The 25,603-nt window shown below is 44.8% G+C and overlaps 4 non-coding genes across 4 annotated transcripts; 2 read left to right on the forward strand and 2 right to left on the reverse strand.

Annotated features, from left to right (window-relative positions):
* Positions 1-294: 294 nt before the first annotated feature.
* TRNAP-CGG (transfer RNA proline (anticodon CGG)) lies at positions 295-366 on the forward strand. The gene has a single exon. It is a non-coding gene; the product is annotated as a tRNA-Pro (tRNA).
* Positions 367-1,010: 644 nt separating this feature from the next.
* TRNAI-UAU (transfer RNA isoleucine (anticodon UAU)) lies at positions 1,011-1,105 on the reverse strand. Its single transcript has 2 exons — positions 1,068-1,105; positions 1,011-1,046 (listed from the first exon to the last, which is right to left on the reverse strand). It is a non-coding gene; the product is annotated as a tRNA-Ile (tRNA).
* A 5,944-nt stretch (positions 1,106-7,049) lies between these two features.
* Positions 7,050-7,121, forward strand: TRNAP-UGG (transfer RNA proline (anticodon UGG)). The gene has a single exon. It is a non-coding gene; the product is annotated as a tRNA-Pro (tRNA).
* Positions 7,122-22,182: 15,061 nt separating this feature from the next.
* Positions 22,183-22,255, reverse strand: TRNAV-AAC (transfer RNA valine (anticodon AAC)). Its single transcript has one exon. It is a non-coding gene; the product is annotated as a tRNA-Val (tRNA).
* Between the last annotated feature and the right edge of the window lie 3,348 nt (positions 22,256-25,603).

Consider the following 25,603-nt stretch of genomic DNA (forward strand, 5'->3'; position numbering starts at 1 on the left):
AGTGGGTCCGGAGGCCGAAAGAGCGGAGTGAGAAAAAGATGGAAACAGGACGCGACGGAGATATTGGCACTCACGGACACGGGGTGCGCGAAGCGGAAGAGAGCTCCGTGGAACGTGAAAAGGGAGGAATGGGTTTTTAAGTTTACTTGGGTTTATTTTCGGTCCTCAGAGCTCTGTGTATCAGTGAATAATTCACATTGTAGCAGGTCACTTGAATAGAACATGGAATTCAAGCTATGACATCATCGCAGTGCTCGGGTTTCAGTAGTGCCTATTCAAAGACTTAATACAGCCGGCTCGTTGGTCTAGGGGTATGATTCTCGCTTCGGGTGCGAGAGGTCCCGGGTTCAAATCCCGGACGAGCCCAATTTTTTTTACACATTTCAACGACCTCTTTACATCTGTAGGACTGACTTTCAAAAAGTCGACATTATGTCCTTAGACTTCAACACCTGCACTTTTTGGGGGAATATGCAGTTTCAGTTCATTTTATTATTTCATAATATAACACAAGGTGGTGATCCTGGTCTTATGCGAGGATTTAAAAGTCAAGACTACACCCGGTGTTTCGTTCGCCCTATGCAATGGGCTGCTGTTTTCGAACAAACTCTTTTGTGGAGAACTGACGTCTTGTCCTTTTGACACGGACATATTTAAACAATATTCTATAAACTCCTTTCTTTTAATTTAATTTTAATATATGACTTTTCGTCTTTCTCTCGCATTTTTCCGGAAAAATGCTTATTTGTGAATGACATGATGTGTGTGCGGAGGTGTTTGCATGTATTTTGGGGCCATTTTCAACATTCGGAAACGGTTAAAACCTCCCATACTTTAAACAACACAAACTGGGGTAAGAAGAAAGCAAACAAAGGGACAACACTCGTGGGCCCGGGGACTGCTGATGACTATTATGTAGCGAAAAGGAACCTTGGGGTGAAATTACGAAGCGGAGCCACGTTGTTTTTTTATTGTTCATTTTTTTTACAAACGTAAGTAAAATGATACACTGCTCCAGGTGAGGCTCGAACTCACAACCTCGGCATTGCTCATTGCAAGTACTGCTGTATAAGTACCGCGCGCTAACCGATTGCGCCACTGGAGCTGGCTGAATATGTCTCGCACCCGAGGATAGGTCTGCACAGCAAAAGTAATAGTATATGTGGAACTTCCTGTCTGTAGCGGCTGTGCCTTTCTCTTCTACCGAACATAAAATGATCATGTTTCTTTCGTCCAGATGCAACTTACATGTAGATACTACATGTACAGTATACCAACTGCTTCCACTATTATAGCAAAGAGAACAAAATCACCAACATTGTGTAACCAATAAGAAGTTAGATTTCCAGACCTGACACAGTGATGACATCTCTGCAAATGAGACTACAAGCCCTCTGGCCCGATGGTGGCATCTCAGGAAACGACATCAGATGCTCTGGGATCTAGGGGCATCTCCATGTTAGTTCTGGGGGACCGTCTGTGTGGAGAATCCATAGCAACCCTGCGAATTCTCGTTATGAGCCACTGAAGCCTCACAGGCGTGGTCTCTTCATGAGGCACTGGAAGGACCACCAACAGGAGTTGTTTCTTGCTCTCATTGTGCTCGACTCTTTCTAATACCAGTGGGTGCATTGGCTTGCCTCACTTTTAATGGCATTGAGGTTTTTGGCTTGCTGCCATGCTGTGGTGTGCACTGTTAATGGCATTGCGGTTCTGTTTGCTGTCATTGTCTGGGGGTCCTTGTTAGGTGTTGTCTGCAGTCAGTGGAAGATGTCCTTTTACAAAAACAACTGCTGACCGCGTACAGTGGACTTAGAGCTCGCCATTGCTTATGATTAATTGGCATTATTGCCACTTTCATTTGCTTGCTTTTTATTTGTGAGCTTATGTGGGCATTTCTTCCTTTTATCTTGTGTTGGTCCCTCCTCTGGAGCATAGCCTCACTTCCTTCGCCCTTCCACTGTTTTCTTTTCATGAACTACTTAAATCTTTTTTGTTTAGACACTCCATGGTGGAAGCGTATGTGTTTTTTAGCTCTCTCCCTCGTGTTTGTCTCTTCCCATCTCCCCAGCGGTCTGTGTTGCACTGTCACCTGTGTGCGTCTCCCTACCCTACTCCATCTCAATGTTGTGTTCATATTCATATTCATATGCTTCTCCTCCCCATGTTGCTTTCTCGCTTTTGCGCTTCTCCTCAGCTCTGTGTTGCTCTCTCTCACACATGTGCTTCTCTTCACCTTGTGCTCCAATGTGCATTCCCTCCCCCCTCCCTTAACATGTGGGTTGCTTCCCTCCATCTGTGCTCTCCATGGTGCATCCCCCAGCAGCACCCTGTGAGTTGCTTCTGACCATGTTGCTTGCCCTACCTCAGTGGTTCCCAAAATGTTTACTTCTGTGGACCCCCACTTTATCAGTACTGGAACCCAGGGACCCCCACTGAATCATTATTGGGATCCAGGGACCCCCCATTGAGTTATTACTGAAAGCTGGGGGCCTAATCTGTTAATATTATTACATTTTCTGAGCAGTCACAGATCCCCTGAGAGGAATCCTACTCTAAAAGATGCCATTGAGATAGCTAAAGTTATTGAGGAGTCTGAATATTGCATGAGAGTAATGGATAACAGAGAGGAGAAAACCGGTGTGTCAATCATCGGTCAACATACAGAAAGTCAAGTTTTTAGCAGCAAAAGTGGTACCAGTGCATACAAAGGTGGTACAGGTGGTCAGAGGGTAAAAACAACAGGGAAAGCATGCAATAATTGTGGTAGCTACAACCATGTAACTGGAGCAAGAAATTGTTTTGCGAAGGGAAAGGATTGTAGGAAGTGTAATCAAAAAGGACATTTTGCCAGGATGTGTCGAAGTTCTGCAAAGATGAGAGTAGCAGTGTTATCAGAGAGATCTGATGATAATTTGAATGAATGCCCAGACTGAGTATTATTAGTGGAGGATGAATATTATAGAAAGCAAAGACCCACAGCTGAATTTCGCATTATGGGACAGGCAATTCACTTAATGGTTGACTCTGGGTCTCTTTATACCATTATACCTAAGAGTTTATTCAGGTCCAAGTGGCCAGACATTAAGTTATTGCCGAAAGACATCAACCCTGGTGGGTATCAGGGTGAAAAAATTGATATTATAGGTTATGTGGTAGCTGACATCGCCTTTAGTGAAAGAATTATCCAAGGGAAAGTATATGTTGCAGAAGCGGGTCCTCCGATTCTTAGGTGGGTTCATCAATACGATTTACACATCATTATAAATCCACGTGCGGAGAATCCTGTCATGGTTGTTCAGGAGGTTACATTGGAAGACATTATTAGGGGTGCCGATAATGTGTTTCGTGAGGATATGGGTGAACTCAAAGGGTATGTGCATAAGATTAAATTGAAACGTGGTGCGATTCCTATTCAACATAAAGTTAGAAGGGTACCTGTTCTGGTAAGAGAAGAGGTCAACAAATTAATATGTGACATGTTAAAAAGGGGAATAATTGAGGGGACCCCAGACCACAGGTTGGGAAACACTACCCTACCTGATTTCTCAGTGTTGCTTCCCCAACTGTGCCCTCTATGTTGCTCCCTCAGCTTGCCCTCCTAGCTGTTTCCTCCACCCCATGCCCTGTGTGGTGCTTTCCTCCACCTTGCACCCTCCGTATTGTTTTTCCCTATACCATGCTTTCCATGTTGTGTTCCTAACCCACGTCATTTTGTAGTTGCGCACATGCTTGTTGCCTACATCTACAAAGTGATGTGACCAGACATGTCATAGGCTTTGTTTTCTACCCTCTACACGTGCTGTACAGCTTCTCTAAAAAAGCATTGGCAAAGCCAATAGGTCAAAAGCCAATGTTTACGTTATAATTACAGTTGGGGTTTGGCCAGCTGCCAGGCTGTGGCTCTTAGTTTTAATGAGAATGTTGTTGTGACCAACCCCCAGTATCCATACTCTCATTTCTAATGGTTGTGAGGTTCCATTTTACCACCTGGTGCCCTCTTAGTTTTAATGACACTGTGATAGCCCCTGCGGGAGGTGTCTGGGGCTCCTTGGTTAAATGAAGGCAGTATTGTTCTACTTAAGCAGGTGGCCCTTCCATGCATGTTATTTTGCCTCAGTTCTATAAAACAATCATTGGCAAAGTCAATAGGTTTCACTTTGGGGATCTATTGGGTTTGCCAATGGTTTCCAGCCATGTTACATAACATCGTAGAAGCTGTGCAGAAGAAAAAAAAAAAAAAAGAGTTTAATGCAGCTGCCCATGTCATTTTTTAGAAGTATGCACCATCGCAAAATTACGTTGACGCTTTTTTCCTGATAAGTTACCGATGCAAGTTGGATTGGTAACTAAAAAGAAGAAAAAAAACAAAAGCAGATGGGAAAGCAAAAGGTGACATACGCAACACGGGGGAGATGCTGAAGCAACCCAGGGGACAGAAGAAACACAAAGGATTGGTGTGGAAGCAACACAGAGGCAGTGGTGCTGGAACATTTTTTAGAGTGGGGTGCTGCCAATAAAGTTATGTCCCTTAAGTCATAGGAACTGTGACAAATCCAAGCATCATACAGACAAATAGGTGTAGCAAATGTGCCATGCCCATTGAGCATGGGAGGGGTCAGGGTGCAGTGGTAGGTAGCTGATGGTGCATTTTGGAGCACTTGTTTGATGTGCCCTGTCATTTACAGACAGCACATTTTCTGTTGATATGACCAGTAAATAAGCATGAACTTACAGTTTTACTGCTAAAACTATACAGCGCTCAAATGATAATGTCTGGAATTCGTGTTTCAGTGAATATTTATAATTTGTGAATCACCATGTAAAATGTCTTGATTTGTTTTGATGCCATTAAAATCTTTGTTTCCATCAGACTTCAGAATTACAAAAAAGTGCTTCATTTGTGCTTTCCTAATTGCTGATATAATTTGAAATATATGTAGTTTATTTTCCAATAATTAAATGTTGCTGTATGTTAGAAAAAAATGACACACTACAACCTTTCCTCCTTTTTCCAGTACCCCAGCAGGATTGTCATCTAGGTCACTTTTGCAAAATACTCACTTTGCAGTCAAAGACAAAAAAGTGCTCTGGTTTCTGAGTAAGCAGTCAATTGTCAGAAGTCATGGGTCTCTTTGCGAGTGTGGCGGTGGGACCACCACACTCTTGGCGGTCCCACAGCCACATTACAACTTTGGTGGGCGAGACCACCTAAAGAGTGTCTTCAGCGCCATGAACGTGGTTGCCGATGGATGGACAGCGGTCGGCAGTCTGAGTTGTGCTCAGCCACAGCGGCACTGTGCTGATCACAACTCAGCTTTCCGCCAGCCTTTCCATGGCGGTCAACCTGCCTTGGAAAGGCTGGCTGAAAGCCAATGTTGGAGCCGCAGCATGGCCTTCGCACTGCTTTCGCACTGCCTTCGCACTGCCCATGGCATTGGCAGTGCGGGGCCCCCCTGCCCAGCACTGTAGGAATGCGCACTGTCTGCTCTGCAGACAGTGCGCATTGTGAGGGTGCTGTAGTGCTACTGTATTGGCCTTGGCTCCCTTAAGGGAGCCAAGACCAATACTATAGCACTGTTCCTGCTGGTCAGCTTGGTGGAAACATCGTAATATGAAAAGGGGGGGTGGTGCCACGGGCCCGGCGGGGGCGTCCTCCCTGCTGCTTTGGCAGTCCCATGGTGGGACCGCCAAAGTCATTGAACGTGTGGCAAATGAGACACATATAAACACAATATTGAAAGGCATCTTTATTGCTAATTAATCTTCAGAACTCCAGCATGATTAGTTCTGGTGGTGCTGCAGCACCCCAAGGACTCCTACTTACAGCGTCTATGCACAGAGGGTGTGGGTGGGGAAAGGAAAAGCAATGGGCAAGAGAGCACCATGAAATGGATGGAGGCAAAACGACATGGGTGAACAAGCAACAAGGGGAATAGATCCGTAGGGGAGGAAAGCAATGAGCAAGATGGGAGGGCTTGGGGAGGAAAGCAACACAGAGGGTGGGTGTCGGGGAGAGAAGCACTAGACACCAAAGCAGAGTGGGCATGGAGTAACATACACAGGAGAAAACAATGGGGGATGTACACTAGGGCAAGCAGAACATGGAGGGGGTGGGCAGAAGCACCCAGATGACAGAGAGCAACAAATAGTGCAGGGAGAGAGAGTAGTGCATGAGGTTGATAGCTGGGAAAAACATGCACTTTAATGGTTTTAAACGAAAAGAAAAAAAAGTAATGCTTAAAAACCAAGCCTTTGAAGCATAGAAGCCAGCCAATTAAAAGTGATAGTAAAGTGGAATTGCTCTATGCGAGGGACAAACAAGCCTGACAAGCTATGACGTGAATAACAAGCAGGTTCAGGAAGGTGACAAGAAAGCCAACCAATTGGACACAACGACTGTGCTCCAGGCCACCACACTATATGTACTTAGTAAGCCTACAATATGACTTTCTCAACCAGGCAGCTGTGCTGTCTGCTAGTTTCGGCCTAAAAAATGATAAATAAACATTTTCAAACTAACAGGTCTGAGCTTGGCAAGTGGTTGCAATAGACATGTTTTAAATTTTCTATTGTAAGCATATCACATAACTTTAAAAGAAGACACCGCCTAAACATGGCAGCCATGTGCTTGCAATATATTTTTGAAATAAAAAAATAACTGCATATCATTTAATCAATTCTGCTCTGGTGCTCCAAGCAGGCATGTGTCCATATTATGTCTCACAACAGACAGCAGAGTGGGGAGACCTAGAATACAGTGAAAGGGTGTCTAAGGGATTCTTCCCGAGGAGGCATGACCTCTGTTGATATTGTGGGTGTTAATTTACATAGCTTTGTTGAAATTTTTTGTATTAGTGAGACTTGCCAGTTATCCTTAGCATATCTGATTCGCTGTCAGCTGGTAACTCTGAAGAAGTGGGGATAGTGATATCTTTGCAGGTGGTGGTGGTGCGATCAAAACAAAAAAAAAATATCATTATTAGTATAACACACCACCCAGGTCTTTGCAGGATCAAGTAAATGACTACTGTCAGGAAGTATCGTCTGGCTCGTTGGTCTAGGGGTATGATTCTCGCTTTGGGTGCGAGAGGTACCGGGTTCAAATCCCGGACGAGCCCAGTTTTTTTTTTTTTAAGTGTGCAAAGATGGTGCTCGAGCTTTAAATATTATTTCCTGCTAATTTAACGCTGTATGACAAAAACGTAACAATTTTTACAAAAATACGCGTTTACACTGTGATACTTCCGAGATCACAAACTAAAAATCTGACGTCGATGTTGCAATAAACATACTAAGGCTCCTGACTTCTGAGTTAAAAACATGGATATTGAGTGGGATATTTTGAATTCTGAGGACTTCAGGGATGAAAAACATTAACAGACGCTAAACTACAGTGACAACGGGCGTAAGGGAGGGAATGCGGCCGAAAGTGAGGGGGAAGGGGCGCGGTAGGAGGGCGTCATGACTGCAAAGGATCACGGGTAATGTGGTTTTCTCGTATATAAGGGGCAAATTCTCGTGAATTTGATAGACATTGTGCGAAAACACGTACTGACAATACGAATAGCTTTTTTTTTTTTTTGTATAGTCAGTTTTCTTCCCCTCAGGCTTAAGAGAGACACAGGTATTGCATAGACACACGTCCGCTCCGTCCCCTACTGAAGGAAAAGGGAGCAAGGATGCTTCACGAACACAGAGGGCAACAAGCTAAGTGACGCGTGGACGGTGTGTTTATAAGCAGCACAGGAAACCCTCACAGTGATTCTCTTCAAGAATGCACAAGCTAGGGTAGGTGACATGCTCCAAAGTGCATTTGCAAGTTCCCCTGACACGTCAGGGGCTGAAGGACAGATATACATACTTTTATGTATACATAGAGGCAATGCTGGAATGTAAGGGGATCCTACCAGGTCCATGCTCCAGAACCTATTTGGCCGGATCCCCATGAATATTTGCTGAATTTGTCCAGCGTAATTTTCAGGAAACGGGCCTTCATTTTTTATAAGAAAAAGAGGCACCTCCAGTCTGCCATAGCCTTGGCCTAAGGGCAGGGGCGGCCTTTCCTCTCTAAATTACTGCAGGTATTTCGTCCACCCACACCCACCTCATTGTGCTCTGAGATTCTGCTCCCCCTTCTATCAACCTTCAGGTCGTGTGGTCTAGGGTACACGCCTGCAGTACTAAAACACTGGGAATGCAGTTTTTCTTCCTCAGTGCCTAGCTCCTGCCTTTCCTTTGGCCAATATAGCGCTTGCATGAGCAGTGTTCTGTGTGGTCTGCATAAGATCTCCATCAAGCACGATTTACATTTTGGGTTCAACATATCTGAATACTCTCCACAGTGATTTGACCTGAGGTTAGATATTTGTAAGCCTCTGAGAAACTGGGCAACAGCAGGAAAGATGCACTTAGTACTGGAGAGGTGTTGGACCTCTCAATAACGCAATCTCCTTGGTTGGATCTAGTTTTGATATTGACAGCTGGTGGAGAACACGTCCTACCCCCTCAGCCAGTGCTTGGTAGCTCGTTTGGACAAAGGAATTCTGCACACCCCGCAGATCCAGATCTCAGACGAACTGAACCTCTGGTGAGTTACTACACTTCAAGGTTGTCATTTAGGGACTGTCACTGCCTTTGTGACCCCTGGCCTCAGACGTGCTAAAATCAGTGCCAAAAGCACAGCCCCACATTCCTCATTTTCTGCCCATTTTTCATACACTATTAGCGAATAATATTATACTATTCACTTTTAGTGTAATATAAAATGGAGCACATTTCGCTGGAACGGGGCCATTGGTGGCAGCTGTGGTAGGTAAAAATGGTCTTAAATGTATATTGTATGCATATGTGAGGGTGGGTGTGTGTTTATGTGAGAGTGTGTGTGAGCATGTATCTGTGTGTAAGCATGTGTGATTGAAAGTGGGTGAGAGTAAGTGACAGGTAGTGAGTGAAATTGTGTAACACTGACTCCCAAATTTACTTTTTCTTGAAGCAAGACAACATTGCACCAAAGTTGCTTCGCTGCCTTGAATCAAAGGGAGTGAAATAAAATGCACCGTATCTAATATATGTTGCATTTTTTCTCACCAAGTGCTTGGGGGCACTTCTTGCAGGCACGCTCCAACGCACACTCCCTTGCACAACAGTGAAGCATTGGTTTTATATACTGGAAGGGGTCACTTCCGGTACTACTGCTGTGCTTTAAGGTTTTTTCTACTTTGAATGTGTGCTGTACATTGCAGGGCACATGCAAATTTGGAAAAACTAAGAAAAACTAAAATATTTCTTCTTGCTAAGCCTGCCTCAAGAAGTTGTAAGATTTTGGCACAAATTCCTGTCTACTAATGTCTGTAGATAGGGATTTGCATCACAATCCATAGATGGCTGCATGGGAACGCCCATGCACCACCCATGGAACTAGCTCTTGATTCAAAATAATGCAAAGCAGCGCATAGTGCAATTTTGTGTTATTTTAGGATATTTTCCAGTGCAAATCATAATTTGGACTATGTTGGACATTTTTGGACTCTGCTTGCCTGCCCAGACTACATCATCCACAACCCCCTGCCCCAGTGAGAAGGCGGGGTTGCCGGAGTAGTGCTATATAGCACATGCCAGCCTCCCACACATGGGGCATTTTTTGACTCTGTCTGCCTGCCCGGACTACATCGCGCACAACCCCCTGCCCACAGCTAGGCCTGGGCGAAGTTCACGCAGTCTGACTCCACAGAATTCCACAGAGTTGAAAAAAACGCAGTGGAATTCCGCAGAGGCGGAGTTCCGTGACCCGCAGAGTCCCGAATGTGCCTCCTCTCGGAAGCGATAAGCAGGGTCGGGCCTGGTCAACTAAGCCCGACCCTTCTTAGCACTTCCGAGATCGGGCGCATTCAGGAGAGGGCCTTGGCAGTGAAAGCTGCTGTTTCAGGTCTCTTGTGCACACGGGGCAGGCCAGTGCACAGGAGGCCTGAAACAGCAGCTTTCTTTCGCTGCTTATGGCCCTCGCCTGAATTCAGGCCAGGGCCGCACCAGTGTGCACAAACAACGATAAAAAGAAATGAGGACTTACCTGGGTCTTCCCGGGGGGTCCTCCTCTCCTCATCGTCTGTCGGCGACGAGCCTCAGTGGCTGCCTCCCTCTGGTCTGCTCCGGTGCACGCTGCAGCCCAGTTAAGGGCTGCAAAGTGCAAGCGCAGACTGTCTGCGCTTGCGCTGTGCAGCTCATACTGGGCTGCAGTGCACACTGGGTGAGCTCCGCTCCGCTGGCGGGGCTAGCAGAGTTTTTGGACTTACTCCGAGCTTAAAGCGGAGGACGGAGTTCCAAAATCTCCATTAGCTCCACCAACGGAGCAGAGCTCCCCGCACACCCCTACCCACAACCCCCTGCACCAGTAAGAAGGGCCGCGGGAGGAGCACTATATGGCGAGCGCCGGCCTCCTGCACGCAACAGATATTTGGACTGTCTGCCTACCTGGACTACATAACCCTCAACGCCCTGCCCCAGTGAGAAGGAGGGGCCATAAGGGGAGCGCTATATAGCCCGTGCCGGCCTCCCACACGTAGAACATCTTTGGACTCTTCCTGCTTGCCTGACTACATCACACACAACCCCCTCGTCCAGTGAGAAGAAAGGGCTGGGGGGATGCTATATAGCGTGCGCCGGCCTCTCGCATGCGGTACGTGTGCAGGACATGCCCAGGCACAGCCCGGGCCAAAGAAGGCCTATCTTCACCTGTCTGCGGCCGACTGAGGCTGGGCCACTCCCCTTGGCCCCTCTTCTTTAGGTCCTTGATTTTGTGATTGCTATACAAGGTCCTCTGAGTTTTAAAGTCAATGGGGAAGAGGAAGGTGATGGCCTCCTCTAAGATGGGCAAGGATTGCTCCTTTACTTCACTAATCAGCAACTTTTAAAGTAATGCTATAGGGGCAATAAACTCTGAAATAGAATGTGTGTAGGAAAGACTGGGGGCTTTCCAGAAAGCATTTACATATCCTCCAGGCACAGCCTCACCAAAGGAAAACCCACATTACTATGTAGTGAGCAAGTACCCAATTCTTGCATTTTCAATGGAGAACTACTGATTACAGATTAATCTACCTTACCTAGCACTTCATCCAGTGGACTTGACTTGGAGGGTCCACCCCCTCCTAAAAAGAAAGGAAGCACACTGCAGAGTACAAACACTTGTGGTAAAAGTAAAAACTCTGCTGTGAAGATCTTGTCTCTGGTTGTGGAAGGGTGTGAGGGTCCATCTACGATAAAGGTATCTGACTGACCAATTAGTAAATAATTTTGACAAGTCCTTTGAGTGTGTCCTTTTTTTAAACCACCTGACTCTCATTCAAGGCCACTGCTTCATCCCTTGTTAAACTGACAAACCAAGACCTGCAGAAACCTTTTTTTACTGCACCCCAAAATAAGGTACCTGATAAACATCTCTTTAAAACAGGGCTGGGGCATGGACAGGACAGGACAGGACAGCTTAATATCTGCCAGCCACCCAGGGCCAGATTTCTATGCAGCCCTGTCCTCCCTGATCCACAATGGTGCATGAGGCAGGCCTCATTCGAACTGTCCTTTGCCTTTTCTTAATGTCAACATAACTCACCCCCACCCAATTCCTATAAAGCGGGTCATCCCGAAAAAGCTGCATTTACTCCTGGAAGCTGCACATTTGTTGACTGTAGTTAAAAACATTCCTCCCTTGCAAACAGACCAGTTAGAAGATGACACAAAACATAAAAATAAAGTCACACTGGCTAGAAAAAGCTCTGGGAAATCTCCACAATGGGAGAATGTACAATGATATTAGTTCTGTGATAAGAGTCTCTTGGGTGGGAAATAGTCCAAAAGGGAGAAGGGAGATTGCACTGTTATTAACTTCAGGGGCCCACAAGTGGTGAGTTTCTTGCTATATAAATTGAAATGTATTGGCTCTGTAAGTAGTTCTATAACAGCAACCTCCTAGGCTTTTTATTTTACAAACCACATGGCCTTGCAATTTCTGACACTGTACCTCTCTCCACTCCAACACCAGGGACCATTCAGATTGAAATCCACTACAGGTTCACCCCTCTTGAGACTCTAGAATAGCTAGATAGTTTCCCAAAATCATATTGTACAGATGGTACACACACTATTTGTAGGAAGGTGGGTTCTGGTTGCAGTACCCCCCACTTTTAGCCTGGTTTTTGATACTACTTTGACTGAAGTGCACTGAGTTCCTGCTAACCAGGTCCACTGTACCAGTGTTCCTTTCCCAAACCAAGACACCTGGTGACTTGATCCTCAGTGAGAAACACAAAAGGATGATGGACAGAGTCCGGAAACTTTTCAAACACTCTTCCCAGTCATAGATCTGGGTTTATTTCACAGTTCTTTTGCTCCCCCTGCTACCCCAGATTGGACCCAGCCATATGCAAATAAGTCTTGACCCTGTTCCTCATTGGAACAGTCCAGCCCGAACTGCCAGGCCAGGTCCAACCTGGACCGGAAACAAGCATCCTGGGACCAGCTTCAGGTTATCACCCTTCATCAGCCAGGCCAACTTGAATCCAGTGGCACAGTGAGCATGGGACCCATGTCTGGGCATACCCTACACAAATAAGGCAACCTTAGTAACAGAAAAGGATGATGGACAGAGTGCTGAAGCTCTTCAAACACTCACCCCAGTCACAGACCTGGCTTTAATCCATTGTTCTTTTGCTCACCATGCCACCCCAGTTTGTACCCAGCCATATGCAAGTCAGTCTTGATCCTGTTCCCCATGGGAACAGTCCAGCCTGAACTGCCAGACCAAGTCCTCCCTGGACTGAAAACAAGCATCCTGGACCATTTTCAGGGTCTCACCCTTCATCAACCAAGCAAGCTTGAATCCATTGGCACAGTGAGCACAGGACCAACATCTGGGCATACCCTTCCCACATAGAGATACTTTAGCAACACAAAAGGATGGATACTACCCTTTCCTTCCCTTAACACCCCCTAAATTGAGTATTTAAGGGACCCCCTGATACCAGGAAAACCGTTCTTCTCTGGACAACAAGGAAGGAGTGGACAAAAAGCCTGCCGAACCCGAGAACCGAGGAGCGTGACTAACTTGGCCCCATTCCTGCTAGCCTGCCTCCTGCACCGACCCTCAAGGTGCAACTGATCTTTCCTGTCACTGCAGCCTCCAAGAACCCAGTAGAGCTGCCAGTGCTTCGCAAATCACCAAGAATAACTCCCTTGGAACAGAGGTGCGTCTTCCCTGCATTTGCAGGCACCAAAGAAAGAACTGTGAGGCCCGAAACTGCCAAAAACCAGACGCCGGACATCACCACTGCACCCAGACACCGAGCTAAAGTAGACCAACGGTGTCAACGTGGTACCCAAGCCCTCCAGGGATGAAGTCCACCTTGAGTTTACTCACTGTGGACTTCACAATGGAGCTTGCAGCCTCTTTCTGCAAGCCCCCTCCAACCGTGAGTATACCCTGCACTGGATTCTGATGCCAAAAAACACCACTGCACCCGAGCCCCACAGCCAGAGGAGGATTGGACCAATGGTGTCCCCACGTTACCGAGGACCTCAAGGGTCAAGCCCCCCTGTTGGTTCCTCTGGACTGACTTTCCAGTCACAGCTTGCAGCAACTTTGTGACTACACTGTTTCCCATAGAAGGGAATGGGACACCCGACACGGTAACACACCTCTGCACCCGGACATCCCTGAGCCCCCGAGGTAAACTGTTAGTGTGGCCTTGGACCTTGCCTCATACTCACCTGTAGTCCAGAAGAACAGTCCTGTAAGTCGTTGCTGATTGCCCGTGTGCAGTGTCTGTTTCTTCCCCAATAGTATAACATTGGGCACCTGATGCTGAAAAGCACCTCTGCACCCGTATGCCCCAGGGCCAACCGAAGTGACCTGCTGGTGCTGCTTTGGACCTTGCCCTCATACTTATCTTAACTCCGGAAGACTGGTCCTGTAAGTCGTTGCTACGTACCAGTATGCCGTATACGTTTCCCGCCCATAGGATAATATTAACGCTCCAAAAACTGGACTGTGTCAACTCTTGAAAACTGTAAAAATTCCTAACTCGATAAGTAGTCACCCGATTCTGATCATCTTGGTGTCCAAATTTATATAAAAGTACATACTATTTTTTTTTTTTTTGAAATTGGTGTTTGATTTCTTTTTTGAGTGTGTGTCTCATTTACTATGTGTGCAATGCATGCTTAGCACTACTCTCTGATATGCCTAACTGCTCGCCTACACTACAACAAAAGAGAGCATTTGGGATGTCATTTGTGCCTCTGTGATACCTCTGGGACTCTTTGCACAGTTTACCTCATTTTGGTCCACTATAAATAGAATCATCCAAGCGGTCCTGGGAGAGGACGGTTTAGGCGCACAGTGAGCGCCTCCTTTGATGTATGTCTGACTATAAGGGGACACTCCTTCTCCTGGACACCAGAGGCCAGTAGCCTCTAGGGACAGGGCCCCCACCAGGTAGTTTCCTGGCAAGGTAGGCCCCTTCTCATTTTTTACTCACCATACCGTGTTTTTCTCATACTCTTAGCGTGAGTAGTAGGGATCCTTCGCCCTGATGAATGCCCCAAGACTTTCCAGAGCTCATTACTGAGGGCAGAAACATGTCGGCTTCTACTTCCTAGATAGGGGACCCTGTGAGTCCTTATTTTCACAGAGGTGTCCCAATCTCCATTTTTTTAACCACACCAAACAGAACCTTTTATTAAATACTCATACAGGTATCTGTTTAGGCGTTTTTATTCCTTAGATTAGCTGGATCCCTCTATTTCCAGAACCAGAATTAATTTATGCACTCCCTCCTGTTCCTTTAACAGTGAGGTTGAGTCCGTCCAGGTGGCACTGTCCTACCTTGGTGGGGCTAGGTGGTCATATGATGAAGCATGACACTATATAGTGTGTGAGACCACCTAGTCCGTAAAGGAAACTCCCCCCTTGTTCTCCAGACCCTCTGCAGTACCACAGCTTACTAATACCCCACCTCCATTAGAGGACCATGAGGGATCTGGTGGCACAACTGATGCCCCATAGATCCATCCCTCGTTGTAATAAAAGAACCCCGTACTCCTTTTTGTGTTTTTCCACTATAAATAGAGCCAGATTCCTACACTATTGTCCCTGAGCATTCCCCTTCTCCTGGAGTTCCAGTTTACAAGGTGATTATAAATGGTGGCCATTCTATTGAAGGCAACGAGGCCCCTTTCACTTTAGCAACCCTGAATTTTGATCAACTGAATTCTATCTCACAAGGTCATATTATAAAAATGGATTCTACCTTCACTGATTCAGAGAACCTGCCTATTGCCACTTCTCGACCGCCACTCAACAGGACTGTACGTTAATATCCTGGAAAATTGCTGGCCTTAGAAGTAAACTACCCGATTCCTTGTGGCTCATCCTGATAAACGCTGCAAAATTGTATGTCTAGAGGAGACCTGGGCCCTCAAAACTTCCCATATAAATGGGTTTGTCACTTTTGCCACGCCGGCCATCCCTTCGTTAGAGGTAAGCCTAAGGGGGGTTGTTATCATTGATCCCGGTCAATGTAGCAGGCAAGATTACTGAAAATAAGAGTCATTCTCCTCATTTTCAGATTTTAGTTATTAATATTCCCGTGAGGCAGCCCATTCTAGTGGTTCATTTTTATCACAACAATTTTACTCAACAGAAAAATTAAATTCCCAAGCTTTTAGACATTGCGTTCAGCAATGCACTTTATGACCTACAGTGGGACCCAGCAATAATCTGGGGGGGAGGGGCGTTCATACTACACATTGCCCCATTTCTTGTGACGTAGTCTGTGGCACAAATCACTCGGATTTTATTGACACCTCTTGTGGTGAAATGTTTAACAAGATCCTGGCGAGCTTTGACCTTGTACTTACCCTGAACCTGCTCCCAGTTATGGATCAAAGTCAAGCCACCTTCACGGGGAAGGGAAGGGGAGGCGTGATACATTTTATTATTATTTCCAAACCTTTAGTACACTTAGTTTAAGACTTTACCGTTCTGCATAACACCCCAAATGATGATAATCGCCTTCCCCTTACACTATGACTGAATGATGTGTTACTAAAACACACCCGGATACTAACCCCGCTGAAGACACAAAAGAGGCGTGCTGAATAAAGTAAAACTTTGCAGAGCTCGGTACAAACAGGCAAACAAGTTGATAAAGGAAAAGTTCAGGCAGGATGCCTGGGGACAACTAAGTGAGGCCCGCAGGAGGAATGATGCATCAGTTTTCTAAAAAATAAAAAAAAACTATTAACGCCCCGTATTTCGGAGAAGGTCATAACACTACGAGGGACCCTGTTACACCCACACTTCAGTGGGTATAACGCTTTTCAAAGCTATATGAAAAATCTGAGTTTGAAGCAAGGGGAAATATGTTATACGAGAAATAGGTCCAAACTGTCTCGATTTTCCATTGTTCACCCTGCATGAATTAATTAGCGCCATCAACCAAAGTCCTAATTCAAAGCTGCAGGTCCGGATCGAGTACCTATTGATCTGTTCAAGGGAAAAATGAGCTGTGGGCTTCTCTCTTAATAAATTTATTTAGGTGTGCTGTGGTGACTAGGCCTCTGAAGTCAGTGACAAGGCCTCAGAAGTCAACCATCGTCCCAAATGCTACTGCCCTAGCTCCCTGGTTAACTCTCCAATTAAGATTCTCAGTAGAGTTCGAGATCGATTGAGGGTATGGGAAAGGGCATTTCATGTGACATGCAATATGGTCTTAGACAATGTAGGTCTGGGGACCACTGAACAATGTTTGAACCTTCATCCCATAATTGATAAGTACATGAAGGTCAAAAATGGTTGTCTGCATTTGGCTTTTATGAATCTTACCTCTGCATTTGACTGCGTCGATCAAGCAAAAACAATTACATTCTGAACTGTCTGGATGGATTAGATATGGGCCAAATGGAGAATGCACCCCCCCTTTCAGATAGAGCGAGGTGTTAGGTTAGGATACGTCCTTGCTACTTTTTTTTCCTGCCCATATATTAACGAGCTGGTATCGTCTTTGCTGAATGCTGTTGCTGACTCTTCACAGGTGGGGACTAGACACCTCCCTGTTTTGATATATGCAGATGACTGTGTCCTAATGGCAAGAACTGTGATAGATTTACAGAGGCTATTAGACAGCTTTGCTCATTTCATGCATGATCTGGATTTGTCCACTAATGCTACTAAATCATATTCTATGACCTGTGGGCGACAGCCTTCTAAAATGAAATAGCATCACGTTAATAAGTCCAGATTGTTGCGTGTATCCACTTTCACATACCTTTGGATTTCTTTGATGATAAAGGCACTTGGTGACACCTCATGAAAGTTAAGAAAGCACAGATGGAACAGTCTATATCAGCAATTTTTAGGTTCTCTGCTAAGCTGGACTCCAGTCCCACTGATGTGATGACCAGCATTTATGGGGCCAAGCCTTTGCGGTAGCCACCTTTGATGCAGCATCTGGGGTACATGAGAATAGTTCTGACCTACAAATAACTGAAAACAAATTCACAAGAAAATTGTTATCAATCCCCCTCGGGCATGCCATCATATTTATACCACTCAGAGACAGGTTTAAAATATTCAGAGAACCACGTGAAATTGAATTGCTGCTTTGGCTTTCTGTTTAGTCTAAGCCAGAAACCCTGCTCAACCGATTTGTGATTTCAGTTATTTGAGACACAAGAAAGTTGATAACATTCCTTGGTTGATGTACATTCAAAATCAACCTGCTTTAATTGGGAAACTGAAATTTTTTGAGAAACCACAGAGCATCCGCTCTTCTAAATGCAGCTATCCTGCCTTGTTAAAAAGGAATAGGGAGGTGGCAGAGTGCGTTAAGCAGAGAGTGGCCGCTTACCAACTACTTTCAACTATATACCATATAGAACCCTATCTCTACTACGTCCTCACCCATTGCTGTTGCTTTTATCTGGTGAGTTTCAGTTTTAAAAGAACTCATTTTTTAGTCTCTTATCCAAATGCTACGCATACAGGCTCGGTTAATACCATGTCCCTGTGATTCTGTTACCTCAGAGTAGATGTTTCAGTTTTTGGTCTTTTGCAAACCATACAAAGTGCAGAGACATTTTTTTTTATTAGCTTTATTAAAGATTCGTTACATTTCAAAATGCAGACCCACTCTGTTGCATTTACAGCTTTTGCAAAATGAAGTGACTTGTATTGTAGTGAATCCTAGTTTGTTTTAATGGGATACAGGAGTTAGCTTAGCCTTTGGCTTGCAGACTTGTTCCCCATCACCTAGTGACTTTTAACCTACTTAGCTTGCTCTGTCATAGCTCATTTAATTATTTAATTCATCTAAGATGGCTGCTTTGTTTTCAGTTAGGCCCATGTTTTAGTTTGCATTATCAGTGCCACCATGCTAAGGCGTCAATATCAAGCGAGAAAGATAAACAAACTGTAGGTGTTCACTTGAGGTACCTCCCTCTTCCCGCACTATGACAACGGATTGTCTACCTAGCCCACATCCAAAACAAAAGCTAGATAAAGTATAGTTCCTCGCCCTTGATATCCTCATGGTTCAGACAGTTGCTTGGTATCAGTGGTGCCAGGCGAACAGAGCACCGACAGACCTGCTCCTGTCATCACCGAAGAACCTAGCACCAAGGCGCAGTACATCAGTATTGACTTTAGGATGTTACCTAGCAGACTTTACATGCTGCTAATAATTGATACATATTCCAAATTTCCCATTGTAGAAATAGTGATGGGTACCTCTTTGGAGCAAACGAGAATGTCTAGAAAAAAATATTTGAAATGTTTGGTATCCTGTGAAGTGTGAAGATTGATAACAGCCCGCAAATTCAAATAATACTTAGAAATTCTAGGCACTGCAGACTGAACAATAATGCCTTGAATGCCCTGCGTAAACAGGGAAGTTGAAAGAAAGATGAGTTAATTGAACAAAGCCATCAGAATAGGCGTTGAACAACAAGACATCGAAGAAACAATACTCCGGGTCCTAGGTGCCTAGCGGAGCACCTCACAGCACTACCTGGTGCTCAGCAGCCAACACCCTGTGTGGATGTGCAGTCTCTTGGTTGCCTACTCTGTTAGATGTAAATGCAGGCAAGACCGAACACAAAACAATGCCTGGGAGAGCCTCCCAACAGGGGTGTGAATCGGACATTGCTAAAGGTGACTAGGTGCTAATCCGCAACAGGGCCAGTGAAGGGAAGTTTATCTTTCCTTTGGAACTAAATCCTTTCGTAGTGACCCAGAGGTGAGGGGCTATGATAAAAGCATGAGGGGAAATGACCAAGTCACGAGAAATGTCTCTGCCTTTCACAAAGAGAGAGCTGACCGAGCAATGACCAGGAGGACTCCAGATGACCACTCCAAAGGAGGACAGGGCCAGTGACATAGATGACGCAGAGCACAGAGAAGGTCCTGCTGGTCTGGGGCCTGCACTGTTGGAGATTGATAAGCATCCAGTGGCACCTACAGAACCAAAGTGACTTAGTGGCAAAGTAGCCAAGTTAGACAACAACACTATTACCTGAGGCCCTACATTCAGCGGTCCACTTGGCTGAGAGACTTTATATGCTCATAATAACAGAGCAAGATAAGAGTGTCTGTACAATGTTATGGACCATCAAAGTAAGTTCTGCTTGAAAAGTTGGAGTCCTTACCAAAAAAACATTTGGGGACTAATGTAGTGTGTAATGTGGCACATGGGTGGCAACATCAAGTTCACGCATGCCTGCCTGATGCCAGGCAGGTGTCAGGGAAATAATAAAGATGTTGGTGAGGTTGCGCTTGAACACCTCCAGCTGCGTGCCACACCACTGTGTATGGGCCTTCATTTAGGAGGCCCCGGTGCCACCCCAAGGGGACCTCACCACAGGTGAGTCAAGACAATTGGGCATCGCTCATCACCAATGTTGTGGGGTGCATTGGTCCCCCACTGGGTCTCTGCTCCTCACTCTAAATAATACACACACTCTGGGGACAGGGTTTCCATAGACAGTCCGTTTTTGAGAGGCCTGTCCTGGCGTCAGAACGCTTTTGACAATTTTAAATACATGTCCCAATTTTTAGGAAAACGCGTTCCTGCAATTTAGGATTGAAACGTTGAAGATGCTCTCACTTCCGCAGGCGCCTCTAATATCTGCAACAACTTAAACAATCAATCTCTTTGCTTCAGGTAGAGTAGAGGGTGGTCACCTGGGGCTTCAGTTCATGGAGGGGAGAAGGGGACTGTGCGCCAAGGAAGAGATGGCACTGTTCTGCCGCAGTTAATGTTTTTTAAATGAAGCCTTTTGAGGACTTCAAAAAAGTACAGGAGTCCCAAACCTTCAGACCAGATCTGTGCAGGACACCATTATACTTGATAAACCATGTTCTTAAAAAATGTTTGAAAGTCACTGTCACCCTGTGTTTGTGTGTGTGTGTATATATATATATATGTATATGTATATATACATATATACATATATATACACACACACACACACACCGTGACAGTAACTTTCAAACACATACACATGTATCATAATTTTTGCGGTTGTCTGTCAAGCGGGGGCAAGAATAAAATGTGGGGGGTCGCAAAACACAAATTCCCCATGCATTTACTACAGCAAAAACTACTGAACGGAATTACACCAAATTTGGCAGGAAGATTCTGCAGATTAGTCTGCAGATTGTGTTTTTTGTGATTTGGTGTGAATCCGTTAAGTAGTTTTTGAGCGATATATGTTTAAAAATATTTGTGTATCTGGTCCATTGGGTCTGCAAGAGGCTCTTGAGAGTCTTGTGGGGTTCCAATTTATAAATAAAACATTCTGATTTTCCCAGGGAGCTTTTTTCCCTAGGGGGCATCTTGCTCCAGCAGGTGTCTGTGACCTCTCTGATTGGCTGCCTGTTACATGAGCAAAATCCTGATGGCAGCCATTACAGGACTAAGGGAATTAGTCCTTTGTCATGAAGTTTAAAAAAAATATATGGGGTTAAGGCAGAGATACCCTCCCCCTATGATCAATGGAGAAGGAATCCAGAGGCATCCCCCTGATCCAAAATTGAAAAAAAAACATCAATTTTTGCCACGATCCGGCGGGACTCCTGCATAAACCCATAAACAAAAACTGAGGCTAGGGGCTGCATTATTTAATTAAGGAGAGGGTGGAGAGCCATCTCCTGGGGCTGAAATTAGTTATTAGAGGGAGAGAGGCGCCCCCTCCAACCTGACACGTATTCAGCCCCAGGGACAACATTCCCTTGAGGGCCATTTAAATTATTATGGGGAGGGGCCGCGCAGCCCCTTCCCTGGGCTGTGTTCGTCCCTGGGGCCTTAAAAGGTGAGGGGCTGCAGGTCCCCACTCCCTTTTAAAAAATAAATAAAAAAATACCGCCCTGGTGAATGGGGTCCCCAGGTCTCGAGAAGGCTGGGGGGAGGAGGGCCTTGCACCCTCTCTCTTTTTTACAACTAGGTACAGCCCTGGAGGATGGGGTCCTAGCAGCCTTTAAAGGTTTGACCTTGCACCACCCTAGTGTCATTTTTTTATGCTGCAGCGGCGTTAAGGAGGCCTTTCTCCTGTGCAGTAGTTGCAAACCTGTGTGCCACATTGGACCTGCGCCAGGCATAATGTATGCAAGGGGGGGCGTTCTGACGCACGGAGGGCCCAAAAAATGGCACAGTGAAATTTATATTTCACTGTGACATTTTTTCTGTCATTTTTAATGCCTGCTCAGAGCATGCTTTAAAATGAAATAGCCATTTCAGTCAAAGGGCCTCCCTATGCTTTGCTGCACCAGCGTCAAAAAATTTTATGCTAGTGAAGCAAAGCGCCACAATAGGATCAGAATTTTTGAAGCAATTGTCCTAATGACCGCCATGGTGCACCTTATTGTAAATACAGCACAACCACGGTGTCGTTAGGCAGGGAGGGGCAATGCAAGAAAAGTGGCGCATTAGGACCAATGCGCCACTTTCTTGTAAATATGCCCGCAGAGTCCAAACCGCAAGGATTTGCCCCTCTGTGGAGAGATAGAACTAAATATATATCCTAAATGTAACCTTATTCAAAGTAGAAAACTAAAGTGAAGAAGCAAAATTATAAATGAATAATATCAGTGGCATGATATATATTGTATTTCAGTTGTGGTAAAAGAAAAATTGTTTCCGCCCGGTCTCGAACCGGGGACCTTTCGCGTGTTAGGCGAACGTGATAACCACTACACTACGGAAACTTCCATGTAGACTGAAGTGCATGGTTTTGATATAAACACTGTAGACAGTGTGTATGCTAACATTCATAATGAATCAACAGTATTTTGATTTATTTCGTCTACTTCCCCCTAAACCCGTGGTGACGACCGCAAACATTTTCTAAATGGAGAGTTGGGAACCGTTATACCCTTTGCAGAATTATCTAAATAATATTTCAAAGCAATTTTAAACCCAACTGTCCTCTGTCCACGAACGAATCTGTGTCCGAAAAGAAACCACATTTAAGATATTTTACTTTCCATGCCTGCGCACGTCAGAACGACAGCCATGAGAGTTACATACGTGACGTGGCAGGCGTTGTACGCATGCGCGCGTACACAAGCAACTGCCCAACAGCGCTGGTGGTGGGTATGAGCAGCAGCGTCTACAAAGGACAAGAGGGACAGTTCTTACTTTCACATTGGCTCAAACAGTGGAAGAATGCAGCGGTTACACGAGCCAACTTGTATTTCACAAAAACAAGTCCTGCCAACACATACAGCAACTCCCTTTCGTTTGCATAATCATGGACTTTTCTGTTTTGAGCCTGTTCGCTAAACGGAAGGTAGAAAGCACGCAATTGGCTGTCACGTTTTCCGTGTCGGTTTGTGATGGGGCGCTACAGACGAGGTTTCCCCCCTTTGGATTCTGGGACTTGCAGTCCCGCTTTTATAATTACATACCCACGACTACAAGTCACCAGAAAGCTGATAAAGATAGGAAACGCGTGCGAATACCTCTCAAGACTTGCATCTTCAGCACCAGTCGGATTAAATAAATCACAAGTCTTCACATTTTGATTTGGTAAAAAAATACAGTGAGCCAGAGTTGCAGTTCTTGGGGATTTTAAAAGTTCTCAGTATGATATGATTTGAATAATCTTGCGGGGTCTGGTCTTTTAAAGGGACTCCACAGCAGCTTCAATTCTGGATCATGTGTTCGCGTATCATGGTTTCTTAAGGAACATACTAGTGTACTTGTTGCAGTTGCTTAATTTGAAAAACAATAAGTGCAGGTGCACAGTGTTCATCTCAAAAGCCTGCAGCCAGTGCTTTTAAATGTCACAGCACCGTAATCTTGAATCCAGCTCATTCCCCTTTAACCCGCCGCCAATCACTCCCTGCCCCTTATATCACTCTTGTAAACTTTGATCCAAACATGCTTTTGCCCTATGCCACTGTTTTCCCAATCTTTCTGTTCCTACTTTTTCCACTGCTGTGTGAATTTCCCTCTCTTACGTGCAGTTAATGTCTGATGAGGAAAAATAAGTGCTGGTCCCCAGAAATTAGATACAACTCTGGTCGCTATTTGTTGCATCAGTGGCAGTAATTCAATCCTGTCGTCATATTCTAGGTTGCTTGTTTCTGAGCCTTGAACTGAAAGCATTTATGTGAACCGCTTTTTTGGGATGCTTCACCCTTTACTGCCATGGAGTTGCAGATTGAATGGATGATGCGTCAGAAGGACAGGGGTTGAATTATCGTAATTTATATATATAATTTTGTTGATGCCCTTGTTAAAATCGTTTTGCCAGACCAGAGTTTTTTTTATCATATTAATCTTTATTTTGTCATTGAATCTTTTGGGTAGATCAATCAGTATTCCTGTTTTGATATGGTTTTATGTTTAAGGTATTTCTTCTATGTTCAAAGTGATTTCTCAGAGCCTTGTTTGATTCTAGTGACATGGATTTTCAAATTGGTTTCATATATATTAAAGTGTGGATGAATGGGAGGGGCTAATCAGAGCTGTTCTTGTTTGGTCCAAGTTAGCATTTGGGGCAGATTATTGTCGTTAGAACAGACCAATGCATGTTGAAGTCTTAAAGGCTTCATGATATGTAGGTGAAAGTTGTGGAAGATCACTCCCCCATAAATCTTTCTGGTCCAGCAGTTTCTTCAGAGCAGTCTGTGGTGTTTTTTATGGCCTAAGGAGCTTTGAGAATATTTTCTTTCTTTATAAATGTTTGATGTTGGTGGTAGAGGGACTTTTACTTGTGGCAATATAATTGAAGGCTTGTTCATCATTGTAATTATATTGATCCCCCAAGTCATTGTTAGCGAAGTCCATTTCTCCAGATGTCCCCTAAATTGTTTATTGTTCTTTTAATGTAATTTACTTAGGTTCAGCAGGTTATTTGGAGCGAAAGACCACTACACATTTAGAGGTCGAAATCTACAAAGTCTAGCCCTTCAAAGTATTTTTGAGACAATATTCAGCAAGTGTCTTTTACGTTTGTCTGTGTTTAGACTGTAGCTTGAGTTTCATGCCAAGTCATATTTGTCATCGAATATGCCTTGAAAGAAAGGCAATGGATTTTAAAGGAGTAGGCAAATGTCATCTGCTTACACAGATACTTTTTTTTATTCCTACAGCTAAAGCTTTATTGAGAAAAAATATTAATTTGATGTACTTTGTTAAGGGAAAATTATAGGATTACTATGCAACCCCACTGGACTCGACATGGCATCATCTCAGTGTAATGGTCATACGCCACTTCTTTTAGGATGTTCAGAAAATGTTTTGTGTCCTGTATGAAGGATCTGGTTTGAGTGACCAATGGGCGGAGAAACCAATCTGTGAACTGAGATAGAGTCTCTAAAACTGAGCCGATGCGTAATACTGTAGGCCTACTGGGTCGTGGGGTTCTCCGTTTATGAATTTATGGAATGGAGTTGAAACGTGGCATCTGTGGCTCAGTTGTGGTAAGGAAATCATACTCCTTGCTGGTGATTGAGTCATTTTCCTTTGCTTCATCAAGAAGGGTCTTAATGACATCTTGTAGGTGTCTGGTGGGGTCCGTTCTGAGTACCTCATAAGCTGTGAAGAGCGATTCCCAGTTTGTTATTGTATTGTAATTGTAATTGTATTTATATAGCGCTTACTACCCCTGACGAGGCGTCAAAGCGCTTTTCGGTGAGTAGCACGCTACTCTGGAACCCAACAAGAATTATTGATGGATTAGTATCGGGAAATAATGAGTACAGTTTTAGTATTATTATGAGTTAATTTGAGCCGCGGATATGAGAGTTTGTTAGTTAGATTGACTGGAGTAATGGAGGGGCGGAGGAGGGAGGAAATCCAGAAGTGTTAATTGGGAGTATATCCTTCATTTACTCAACCCAAAGGCTTGGGATGAGTAAAGGGGGGTGGATGAGGGAAGAGTATGTGGAAGGGTTAGGGAGAGCATAGTAGCAGGGTGAGATAAATGTGGGAGAATTTAGTAGGGTTGTGTGGGAGGTCACGGTAGTAGAGTGAGGTTTGGTGAGTTCGATGTGGAAGCGGAGGAAAGAGCTTAGGCAGAGTTATTTAGGAGATGAAAGTAGTAG

The sequence above is a fragment of the Pleurodeles waltl genome, chromosome 12, assembly GCF_031143425.1.
Source record: "Pleurodeles waltl isolate 20211129_DDA chromosome 12, aPleWal1.hap1.20221129, whole genome shotgun sequence".
NCBI lineage: Eukaryota > Metazoa > Chordata > Amphibia > Caudata > Salamandridae > Pleurodeles > Pleurodeles waltl.